This window comes from Carassius carassius, chromosome 29 (genome assembly GCF_963082965.1).
Source record: "Carassius carassius chromosome 29, fCarCar2.1, whole genome shotgun sequence".
NCBI classification, from domain to species: domain Eukaryota; kingdom Metazoa; phylum Chordata; class Actinopteri; order Cypriniformes; family Cyprinidae; genus Carassius; species Carassius carassius.
Genome location: NC_081783.1, coordinates 10,421,445 through 10,434,182, shown reverse-complemented (window position 1 = coordinate 10,434,182; position 12,738 = coordinate 10,421,445). Strand labels below are relative to the sequence as shown.

At 36.7% G+C, this 12,738-nt stretch overlaps 1 long non-coding RNA gene across 1 annotated transcript in view; it reads right to left on the bottom strand.

The window, feature by feature from the left end:
- Positions 1-10,539, bottom strand: part of LOC132109610 (uncharacterized) — a 59,361-nt gene extending 48,822 nt beyond the window's left edge. The window contains exon 1 of the long non-coding RNA XR_009424531.1: positions 10,386-10,539. This is a non-coding gene — a long non-coding RNA (uncharacterized LOC132109610). The remainder of the gene's footprint in view (positions 1-10,385) is intronic.
- Between the last annotated feature and the right edge of the window lie 2,199 nt (positions 10,540-12,738).

Below are 12,738 nucleotides of genomic sequence, written 5' to 3'. Positions count from 1 at the left end.
ATCGTTAGTTGCAGCCCTAGACAATTTCATATCCGTTTCTCAGATCCCGACCAAAACTGCAACAATATAGCAGACTTCCATTTGAGTACACAACTGTCTTACAGACTCATTCTTTAGCAGTCTACCAAAGCCTGTCAGATTTAGTTAGTGTTATTTACAAACAACATTCATATGGAGCAATGCCTCTCAGAGTTGGAGAAAATTGTGCATTTATTATTAAGCATGCAACTGTTTAACTAATGATCATAAATGATCTTGAATGAATGTTATTTTGACCAGAGGGCTTTCAAAATTGCATTTGGCTTGTGACAAAATGACTTTAAACCGTGTATTTTTATTAATAATCTGCAAGCTCAAAGCAAAGAACTGAGTTTATGTGGTTCTGCCATGAAAGCAGAGACTAAGCAAGTGTTTGCAGTGAAGATTAAAATAAGCATGCAAAGATAATCAACAGAACTAAAAATTAAATTAAATTAAATTAAATTAAATTAAATTAAATTAAATTAAATTAAATTAAATTAAATTAAATTAAATTAAATTAAATTAAATATTAGGCTGAACTCTAATTAACTGTTTAATAATGACAGTTTCAAGGGAAGAGTGAGGAAGACTATAGCTATATAAAAATATACTTTAAAACATTAACATAAGGAGATTTGGATGTTACATGGTTTTAACAAATACAGCATTGTTTGCATGTTATTAGTAAAATGCTGAAATTACACAAACTAAAAAATAATACAGACAGGGTGTGTGTCTCTTTCCATCACACACCATTACAAAGATAAGTTTGAAATTCAAGCTGTGTGATTGCTGCATGTTCAAAAACACCATGATGTGAATGCTGCTCTGCATAAGGGTTAAACAACAGAATGAGGGAATCTCATAGTATCTCTCTGTGTCTTTATTTGAGGATGCTGACAGTGGTAACACTTTGTGTAGCAACATCAGTGCTGCGTAATTTTGGTCATATTCTGATATACATACTAGCAAGATACATATTTCGGTTACAAGACATGTAACCAACACAGTGTTGTTCCTTTAATAAAGTAATCAGAAATCTGGGTCATGTAAACAGCTCATTTAGAATGTCCTTTAGAATATTACTTAACAATAATAATCATTTGTATCAGTGCAATCATTTATATATACAGTACATATAAGTTTTGGATTATTACGTATATGCATCTAATATTCCAACAGGTTCTGAAAAATAAAGGCTTACCCAGAACATGGACCTTAAAGGTGCTCTAAGTGATGTCACACATTTTTTAGGCCAAAACATTTTTTGTCACATCCAGCAAACATCTCCTCACTATCCGCTATCTGCTTGTCCCCTGAACACACTGTAAAAAAACGGGGTCTCTCTAGACACCACAGGCTCCACAAACAACAAGAAAAACAGACTGGGCTCACCCGCATCACAACTGTTCCAGCCAATAACCGACAAGAAAGATTTGGGGGTGGGGTTTGGGGGGTTAGTGCACGGATGAGGAGGAGGGAGGGTCTAGCTAGCCTCCGTTTTGTTTGACAACAATTTGAACATCAACAAGAAGTTACGACTCCCGGCATCACTTAGAGCACCTTTAATCAGAAAATCTGTATTAGAACATGGTCCCCGAGTAGAATCTTTAGAAAGATAAAATAGGCTGAATATGGCTGAATATGGCTGAACACCGACTGGAAAGACAGTTTCACAATTCACGCAACAACAGATACATTACAGGCCTGTGCTACTTAAGATAGTATAATGTATAAAAAATTCGTGAAAGTGCTTCCCTTAGTATTCACCCCCCCAGCCGTAACTCCCTTTTAGCTCTGAAGGGAAAGTTTACCCCATGTGTGCCTTGCACAAAGTCCCTGGTTATGCAAGAAAATATGAATCATTCATGCTTTCAGCCCGAGAGCTACAGCTCTGAGAACAGGGGCAGTGACATCAGTAATGAACCCAGCCACAACGACACACTCACAGAGACACAGCCACTGCAATCCTAAAATTACCACCAATTTCCGAGTTTGCATGCATGTTTGAGACTCTTGAAACGTATTTTCAATTGTGATATTTACCAAAATGACAATGTGGATGATTCAGGTGGGGATATCATTGCATTAGAAAACAAAGCAAAAAAGGATAGCAGCACAAAAATGAATGAATTAATTAATTAATATTATATTATAAATATTTTATATTTATGTATTAAATTAATAATAAGTATTATTATTATTTGTATTATTATTATTATACATTTAAAATGCTATTATTATTATTATTATTATAAAAAATAACAACAGCAATGCATATCTATTATTATTATTATTATTATTATTATTATTAATTTTTAAACCAAAACACTGAAACCAAAATTGACATTTCAGTAACTGAATTTGGGTAACTGGACTTGGTATGATGTTCAGGGTGTTGTGCACTCAGGTGAAAAATTAAACCACTCATAGAAAAGTTATTTGAAAATATACTGCCTCTTAATGTAGCAGGCAAACAGGACTATTGTAGCATATTTTTTGGTTACAGTGAAGTGTCCACACAGCTGAAATGTTTACCTGTTGTAGCTTGTTCAGTTGTGTATACATCATACCACAAGACTTTAGATGTGCTGCATGAATAGTGGATGCTAATCTTGATAGTTGTTATGGGTTTAAAAGTGTTGAAAATATATAGATGTTTGGAGCAGAATGGCCTCACTCTTCGTTTAAGCTTGACAGAACCAGTTTGTCTCTATTTCTAGTGCATAAGCTTGAAACTACTCATCAGTCTGGAAAATTGAAATTGAAATAAATTAAAAATGCCATGGCAAAAATGGCAAAAGACGTTGAGTAAGTCAACGCTGGAAAGATGGGTATTTAAGAAAAGCTGGCTGTTTATGCATTTAATATGTTTAATCATGTTTTGTTTTTTGTCAAAATCAGTGCTACATGGCTAGTGAAAACAAAGAAAATGTGATGTGGCGAAAAAGGTAGGAAAACCTCAACACCCATGATGCAATGGGGTCAATCGCACCATGAGCACAATACAGTATATGTTGAAGGTTTTTTTTTTTTTTTTTTTAAAGCCCTAGATCTGTCAGAACTCTCCCAAATGGCACATTTTACTCCTCATGAAAGACTTTTGCCAACAAATCTTGGTGCGTGTAACAGAAAAAAAATAATACTCATTACTAAATTTACTTATACTATCAACACTTTAACAATACAAAACTGATTAAAAATCTGCAAACTTAACCTTTAATAATCCTACCTAGTAAATGGGCACGCTATGCTAGAAAATTTGGGAGGCAGGCAACACGTTTTGGACAGATCCAGAGATGTCCATGCATAAACAATATCCCATTATCAGAACTGTGAAACAGAGATAGTAGAAAAAAAGACATGGAGCTTCTGGGAGCTGACGCTGCAGGCAATGCCTACAGGGCAAAAGGTTTGAAGACTGTGAGTTAGTCTCCTAGAAACAAATGCAAGCAAACACATACACACACACACACACACACACATACATACACAAATACACACAGAGGGAAAGCATACCCACATGCATTGAATGTATTTAGGCAACTTGTAAAAAAGACATTGAGTAATAATGTATACACACATTCACTCCAACTTTTTAAAGTCTCAAAACTCCATTTTAGCACAATGAATAATGAAGCGCACAGCCAAAATGCAGCAATTAGCTCAGTCGATTTGCAGCACACATCTGCGACAGACATGCTCTCCACGGATATAAAACGCTGCTTTTAGAGACTTTTACACTTCATGAAAATCCAATGCTTCACTGTGAGCACACTAAGGGGCAAAGACTCACAGTCAGCACAGCGCAGTGAGCAATTCCTCTTTAGAGAGAGAAATTGCATACGAATGTGCATTTAATCTTTATAGCGATTGGCCAAAGCTCCACCTCTGCCTTTTTTCTGATGAACACTCACTTATTGTTTGAAATTTGTCTATAAGCTGAAAAAAATTTGATATATTTTTCAGATATTTATTTCTTTATTTATGTTTGCTGTTGAAAATAGCTCTGCTGTTTAACAATGGCTCAGCATAATTGCACCGATAATGAACTTGTTTAGTGGACTGTTATACTGAGTATTTGCAAAATATTGCACATGGAAACTATAGCATTAAAAGCAGTTCCAGACCCTGAACTGTGCCATGAGTCACATTGCGCTGAGTCGATGAGCACAGCAGCTTGTGCGCATATGAAAATGTTTTAGAAGAATCGCTTTCTATGTACTTTTCTTCTAAACTGGAACAATGATGGAACCCAGTAATATGTGTATATATATATATATATATATATATATATATATATATATATACATATTACTGGGTTCCATCATTGTTCCATATATATATATGAATGACCCTGGACCACAAAACCAGTCTTAAGTCGCTGGGGCATATTTTCTTAGCAATAGCTAAAAAACTTTGTATGGGTCAAAATTGTCTTTTTTTATGCAAAAAATCATTAGGATATTAAGTAAATATAATTTTCCCTGAAGATATTTTGTAAATTTGATAAGTACTTAATTTGGACATCTTTAAAGGCAATTTTCTCAGTATTTTAATTTTGTTGCACCCTCAGATACCAGATTTTCAAATAGTTGTATCTCAGCCAAATATTATCATATCCTAACAAGCCATACATCAATGGAAGATTATTTATTCAGCTTTCAGATGATGTATAAATCTCAATTTTGAAAAATTGACACTTAAATCTGGTTTTGTGGTCCAGGGTTACATATATATATATATACATATTTAAAATGTTATGACTCAGGCAGTATGTCAAAGCCAGAGTCAAATAGTGAACACACTAGAGTCAAAATGGCTTTTGAATGCAACCAATAATAATACAAAAAACACTTAAACTTGGTTGATATGATCAATTTACACCACATTTGTGTAAAGAACTACATGCTAAATACAATTTTTTCTTCTTTTTATTTCCCCTATGGAAAAGAAGGCTAAGACTGCCACTGGTGACCAAAAAAACGAACAAACAAACAAAACAAGACACTTGCTTCAACGCATTGTGCTGTGGCAGTTAAGTGGTCATCGTGATGAGTCCAACTTTTCGATCCTCTCTACAAGAGTCCAAAATTGTTATTTTTTTATTTATTTAAAAGGCCTGTGGTGCTACAGTACAAACATTTCTCTAAAATATCACCAGTAATATTTACCTAAACATAAGAATTCAACCAACTAACACACCATCTAGCATCAAACCTTTTGAAATAAAGAGAACAGGTGATTGAGGGACCCTCTTTTCTGACTAAAGTGGTGCAATTTCCTGCTGGAGCAGCATAAAGCTGAACTCGAAGCACGACTTAACCTTTTGCCTAATGGTAGCCAGACATGCAGCAATCATCTTTTAAAATCCCTCGTGTTTATTTCAAACACAGATTATTATTAGAAATATATTTATACACAAAACTCTAACATTCAACAGAGTGAAATCAAAAAAATTGTTGGTAGATCCAACAACACTGTCACAGTCACTGCCACAGAGACAGATGTCCTCAGGGCCGTGATGACCACAAATCCAAATTTCTCCTACAGCACTGTGACTATAATCCTCACCACTCCATTAAATTCTGTTTTATGCTAATCCCATCCCCTTCATCAAAGGGCTGTGTTTTATTGTGTGTGTGAGACAGAGAGACTGAGACAGACTGAAAGGAGTAGCCATGTTAAAATAAGTGTTTATGTGTTTATTTGTTTTAGCAAGGACTCAGATCCGCCTCTATCCTTCTGCTATCCGACTGAAGCTGCAGCTCTGAACTCTGGACCGAGTACAAGCTTTGTAATCCCTACTGTCCACATAGTGACATTTCTACAAACAAACAAATGCATAAATACAGTTCCCTTTTCTCTGACTGCATTTTGCATTGCTTCGGAGGATATTTTAACCATGTGTAGTATGTGGGTCAACGATGTGACACTCATTCAAGAACACCCTGACTTTGACTTCAATCTCATTTGTGATGAGAATGTTTTCAGTTCTTGAATAAAAAAAGAATAGTGAGGTCAAGAACGTCTAGTGCATGAGAATATGTTTGTCAGTATTGTTTTAGACTGGTCATTCATTAATTGGCTATTTGTACTGATATGTCAAGATATGTCAGTGTGGTGTAACCAACAAAGCATAAAGCATGTAACGTAAAAATATATGGAAAAAGGTAAAGTTCAGTACAAATGGACTGACACAAATGACAAACAACCTTGGAAATGTTTGAAAACCTATTTGAATTTAATGATTAAGATGTGCACAATCATATGTTTTCAAGGTAAAATGTTACATTTTTTATGATGGTTACACCACTTGACATTTGAGTCACTAAATCAAAACTTTAGGCAAATAAACAATCAGTTTTACTCAGGGCTGGTCACATGTTTTTGAGAATCAAAATTCTGTCTACTTTAATGCTCACTCATCAGGTTGCTACTGCAGCCAGTCATAGTGCAACTGATGGCCAACCTACAGTATGGAGAATTATAACCTTGGACCCTGTATCACCACCAAAAACACCTATATTTCAAAACACATAAATTATAGCATGCTATATTTAGTAAGCTGACAGGTGCATGCTATATTTCATGAAGGATCTCTTGATATTGATTTTACACAGCCTGATCATGGTTTAAGGATGTCAGACACAGGCATTTTTCACCCGCTGGGTACGTCAATGATCCATCAAGCGCGCATTAATAATTTTCGTGTATAAATAATTTTCACATTCTCAGTGTGGAAATATGGTCCCACTGTATCACAAACATCTCCGCTCCGTGTTGGTTATCATAAACACATTGGTTGCCTGAAATGATCTTCTTTCTAAAATGAAAAGGTATAAAAAATATTTACAAAAGAATATACAAATGCACTTTTATTTTACATTGTTAATTTTAAATAAAACACAACGGTCTGGTTTGAGCTTTGTATTTCTCAGTATGTCAGTTTTGTACATTTTGTTTAATTTATTTACTTTTTTTCATATTCTGCCTCATCTTGGTTCACAGATTAATTTTGTTTTTATAGTTCTGTCATTTTTGCCAAAGACAGATGGTGGATGATTTGTGAAATTTTGTTTACCGTTTCTTGTTTTGCCTACTAAAACTTTTCAACAGTTACTGCATGGCCCTGTTCTTTCAAAGAAACAGTCAATAGGTCAATTTCTTCCCTGAAATACAATTTACTTTCCCTCTGTTCTTCAGTCAGCAATTGTTCCTGTTGTCAATTTGAGACTCTCTCTCTCGTGCAAACAGCTTTTCTTGTACAACAAAAAGCAAAGTGAAAGCAATACTGACAAACTACACTTTGACTGGTTGGCTTCTTCACATATATTCAGATTAGAAGACATGAGCTTGTGTCCCCAGTTTGGAAATTGCTACATTGCCTGGAAATATGACAAGAGTAAGCCGTTCAAGAAACGTATCATGCTTTAAACATAAAAGTAAAAAAAATCAAAGTTTGACTTTGACATATTATGATATTCAAAACCTAAGGTGATAAAACAGAGGTTAAGTCAGATTTTTAAACGTTTTCCACTGAAAACAAATGCTGATAGATGGAGTAGTTCTGTTTGATTCTCTTTTTATGTCTAGGTTTTTATTCCAACAGTGTCTGTCTGCTGAGTCTCATTTACTCACGTAATGTGTCTCATTTGATCATTTAACTGGTTATTACGGACTGGTATTGAGCATATAAATGTAATGGAGATGGTATCAATTACTTGCCTTCTGACATTATTATTAATGATAATTATATTAAAAATAAAATCTAAAATATGCTAGACTCCCCACTGCACCATCTGAGCTCAAACGGATTAAAATGCACATCCAAACGCTCATTTTCATCAATAGTTAATTATAAGAAATAGATATTTCACTACGTTAAGAGGCCTTCGTGGCCTTCAGTAGGTTCGTAATAAAGCCCACATACACAAATGTGGCATAAACACACAAGCACACACTTCGCTTCCAGGTTCAGTGAGATTAAACAGGAGAGAGGCACACTTCAGCAGAATCCTGGGAGGAAGCGATATATTACTTCTCTCTGCTTCCTCAATATGAGACAATAAAAGCCCGGCGTGCTCTGCAGTTTCCAGTGCTTATTTCAACCCCGAGGAACTCTGGTTCCAGCCCCAGACTCTGGCTGAAGATGAAGTACAGAACTTACAGCGCTCTCAAAGACATACTGTTATACGGAAGTCTGAAACTCTGGAAGCAGCTTATATTACGTAGATGCTCAGATGGGGAGAAATATATAAGATTTATTACTATCAAGAATCAATCAATTGAAACTTCCACCTCTCTACTCTCTCTCATATATAAGTGCCTTAGCGCATTGTTGTAACTTTCCAGACTAGGGAAGGCTAAACTGGAATTTTTCTCTACACTTGCATTTATTAAGGCTTGACTCTGCATGCAGTGAATTGTGCTATTTCAATTCTACAGGAATCGTTACCTTAAATAATACATGAATTACATTACATAAGATATTTTCTTCTCAGGATTAAGAAAAGGCTGCATTACATAGTTAACTACAGTCTTCAATTGAGTGGAATAATAATGCAGTACACTTACTGACCAACAGGGGTCAACACAAGACCCCCAGCACAGAGGAATTTTTATAAACTGCCAAAACTGCTTCTGCTCCTCAGCAAGCCCTCATTACACAATAATAAATATTTCAAACAGTAATATGTTTCATTGTCCCAAGACCCTGTCACATGTGAAGGGCATCCAGTTACTTTTGGCAGTCCAACGGTATAAGTCAAACACGCGCACACACACACACACACACACACACACACACACACACACACACACACACACACACACACAATATACAGTTCATTCATCACATAGGAAATGTAAGGACAGCTAAGCTTTAATAACAGGTAAGATTGATTATTCAAACTTTAGCCCAGCAGTGAGTCACAGTCATTTTCGGCCCACACATGAAAACCACAGAGTCTGGTTTCATTGCCCCCAGAGCTCCAAACCTGAGACGCTTTGGACCCTGCAAAGCGCATTAAATCTGTCACCATGCCAGCTTTAGTCAAACCACAAAATTAAAGAGAGTGTTATATCTCCTGATACTCTTACATCAGAGACGAGATGGAACCCTCAGAAACCATCTTGCGAGGCTTTTTTGCTAGTTTGTAAGGGGGGAACCATATGCAAGAACAGTACCAACTGAAAGCAATAGTGAAAGCGATTTGGTCCTTGCTACTGGCAGTGTGTCTAATATGATTAGACACACATTTAGCTCATTTAGCTAATAGCAAGGCCTCATCACAAATGGCGTTATTATGTCAGCCTGTTTCTCTGTCCCCATCACGCGGAGCCGCAAAATGATATACGTGGCGATCTCCAGGCAATATGCTGCCACATGTTGGCCATCAAATCCCCCTCTGTGTATGATTATTCACCAGCCTCGAACAGGTGCAGCCACACTCTGGCAAATATCAAGTGAGAAATGAGACCCGCGTTCCGCTGCCCTACCCCACGGCCCCTCCCTCGCTTTGCAGGCAGCCTGTCCAATGTAATAGAATCTGCTGACAGCAAATTGCTCACCTGCACATTTGAGGGGAAAAAGCACAGTTTCAAAATGTCCCCCATATGGCACAGACAGGTGTCGGTAAGTGGTCGACACTTGCACGAATGCTGGTGCAGATGCAATGAGGAAAAGTTTCTCTGGTTGAAGTTAAGGAGAGAAAAAGTTCAGAGCAATCTGAAGGTTTTTTTTTTTTCAGAACGTTTCAACCATTACTGGCAAGGGGAAAAGGAATGATAGATAAGTTCACTTAACATGTATTGCCCTTTTGTGAGAAAACGTTATCTTACTTTATGGGGTAAGCGGTCGCAGTTGGAACTTGACATCAACCAGCCTATTAAAATATTTTCAGCCAAATTATTATGAAATGTAAGACAATTACTGAATCTGTGAAATTTAAAGATAACTTAAAAAAAATCTGAAATATTGTAATATTACACAATATTTGACCACTTGTCCCACCCTGGGATTTCTGAAATTCCGGAAGCCACAACAACAGCCCACTACTACTACTACTACTAATAATAATAATAATAACAAATAATAATTTTAGAAACAGATGCCTCAAAAAAAATGTATTTGTGCATTTGGACAGCTGGTTCAAAAGAATAGTTACTGATAATATCATAGAACGACTTCATCTTGAATAGCGGCATCTAACTTAATAAAATAAACAACAAACAAACGGGAAAATGGGGCATGCCATGACACAGCACAAACACAAAATAAAGCCAAATCACAGACGTTCTAAGTTAGTGGTCTCGCAATTCACTGCATATCATAAATCTAACCAATAACACATATAGCCTACCTGTTTGTGTCACTTATTTTAGGGATATGTTAGTAATCCGATTCTTAATTTACACAATCGGTGTCCACCATAGACTGTATAAAAACATGGATGTAGTGTCCGTGACGTCACCCATAGGTTTCCGAAGAGAGTTTTTGAAAGTGGGCAGAGCGGGCCGTCGCCATCTTGGCAGCGCTTCACTCTGGGGTAATCAAAAATAGGCAAAAAGGCTGGAGCTGGTTGCTGAAGCCATTGCTCGACGGCGGTGACAGCAGCGGCAATCCACCTGTCACTCAAGTGACCACGCCCTTAATTATGCAGAGGTTTAAGGCTTAATATAATTTAAACGGATGAGTTATAAAAAAAATTCACCCCCCTCATAGTTGTCATGAAGGGTAAAATTAGATATATAGACCAAAATAATTTTTTTTGCACCAGGCTGTAAACATGCTTTTTTTTCTGCTGTAAAGTTGGGCATTTTAACATGGGGAGTCTATGGGATTGACTCCCTTTTGCAGCCAGCCTCGCTTCCGTATGGGCTTCACGAGAGAGAGTGAGAGGTTGAGAAATTCATCCAATTAAGTATTTAAATTTAGGAAAGCTATTTATGTATTTATTCAGCATTATGGCATTGAAAGCAATGGAAAGTAGCTGAAGCCTGTACGCTTAATAGGCTTGTTTGAGATGAGAAAAATCTGCTCAGAACTGATCACCGGTGATCACCGCAAGATGCATCCTGGTTAGAAAATTTTATGTCCGTACGTCCGTATTAAAGTAGCCTATAAAAAAAACAAAAACAAACAACAACAACAACAAAACTACAACAAGAATAAAAGGTACGACTTCTTTCTTTGCGTGAACATCTGGGCGGTGTTATGCAAATCTTCCCACATACTGACGTGGATATGTGAGGGCATGTTAGAACGAGCCGTTTTAGGGGGGCGTGGACGAGTGTTAATATTTAGAAATAATATCTCTTTGGATTTGAGACTTTAGTCTTTGCAACTTCACAGATCTTCTTTATTCACCAAGAGCTTGTAACACTCCAAAGAGAAAGGAAAATTTGAAATCACATCATATTCATATGACCCCTTTAAAAATATTCTGTAGATTCTAAAACCAGGACGTTCAGTGCTTCAGCCGATCTCTACAATTTGTATTTCAACTCCGATCAAGCAAACCTGAACCGACTAATCAAGGTCTTATAGTTCACTTGAAAATTAAGGCAAGTGTGCCAGAAGCAGGGATGGAACTGAACTCTGCAGAATGGTTGATTTCCAGGAGCATGATTGAGCAGTCCTGTTCCGGAGTATATCATGAGATATATAGCCCAGACCATTTTTTAATGATCAGTCCATTCTGTGCAATCTTCCTTAAATTGAACTCTCCACTTGATTGACTCTAGTGCCATTTTACATTAATTTCCATAGCAATTAAGATAGTGAGCGCAAACAGTGCTTAGCCATAAGCTCTTGCAGTCTAAATAAATAAAAACATCAGTCATTTGATGGTAGGACGGACTGACTTGGAGATAACTCTCTCAGGAAGCACATCATGGGAATGCATACATCTCCCGCATCTTCACTGAGGAGGATGCACTGCTACACTCCTAATTACATACCCCTCCATCCAACCTAATTAGCTGTGCTTTTGCACTGAACCCCAATCAATCAGTCACGTTTTATTAAAGTTTGGCAGAGTTTGGAACAGGCCTCATCATGGAAACGATAATTAAACTGCACAGAGACAACCAAACTTCCAATAATAGTGTTTGATGGACGCTGATGTGAGTCAAACCCTGATTTTTTAGTAAAGAAATATTAATTAATAAAATCTGCTAATGGGCCTGTGTGAATCTGCAGTCTATGGTTTGACCATTCATATATTTTAACACTGGTGACAGAGTGGAAAATGACTATTTTGATGCTTTAAATTGCATTTAATTGGCTCATGTAAACAGACTCTAATTACTCATTTGAAAGTGCGACCACTCATAATGCATATTTCCCTACCCAAACCTTACACGAAACATCTACCACTTCTGAATGACTAATGCATCAGACCAAAATAGAAAACAGATATATGACAAATTATTTTTATTTCACCCATAACAAAAAAATATTGCTCAATGCCCATTTTGCTGGCCTGATGAGAGGACTTTTCCCCAGGTTCCTCTCACAATCCTGTAATAAATCCCAGATCTCAGCTGCTGCCAAAAATGTCCTGGCAATCTGCATAGTGTTACTGTCACACTACTGCACAGCCATATCCCTGCTTCATTATTTCACTTAGCCAAATCTCCCCCCACCAGTCAGCGCCAAAGTTATGCAGACATTTTAATGAATTGTCAGCAGCTAATATTAGTAAGATATTG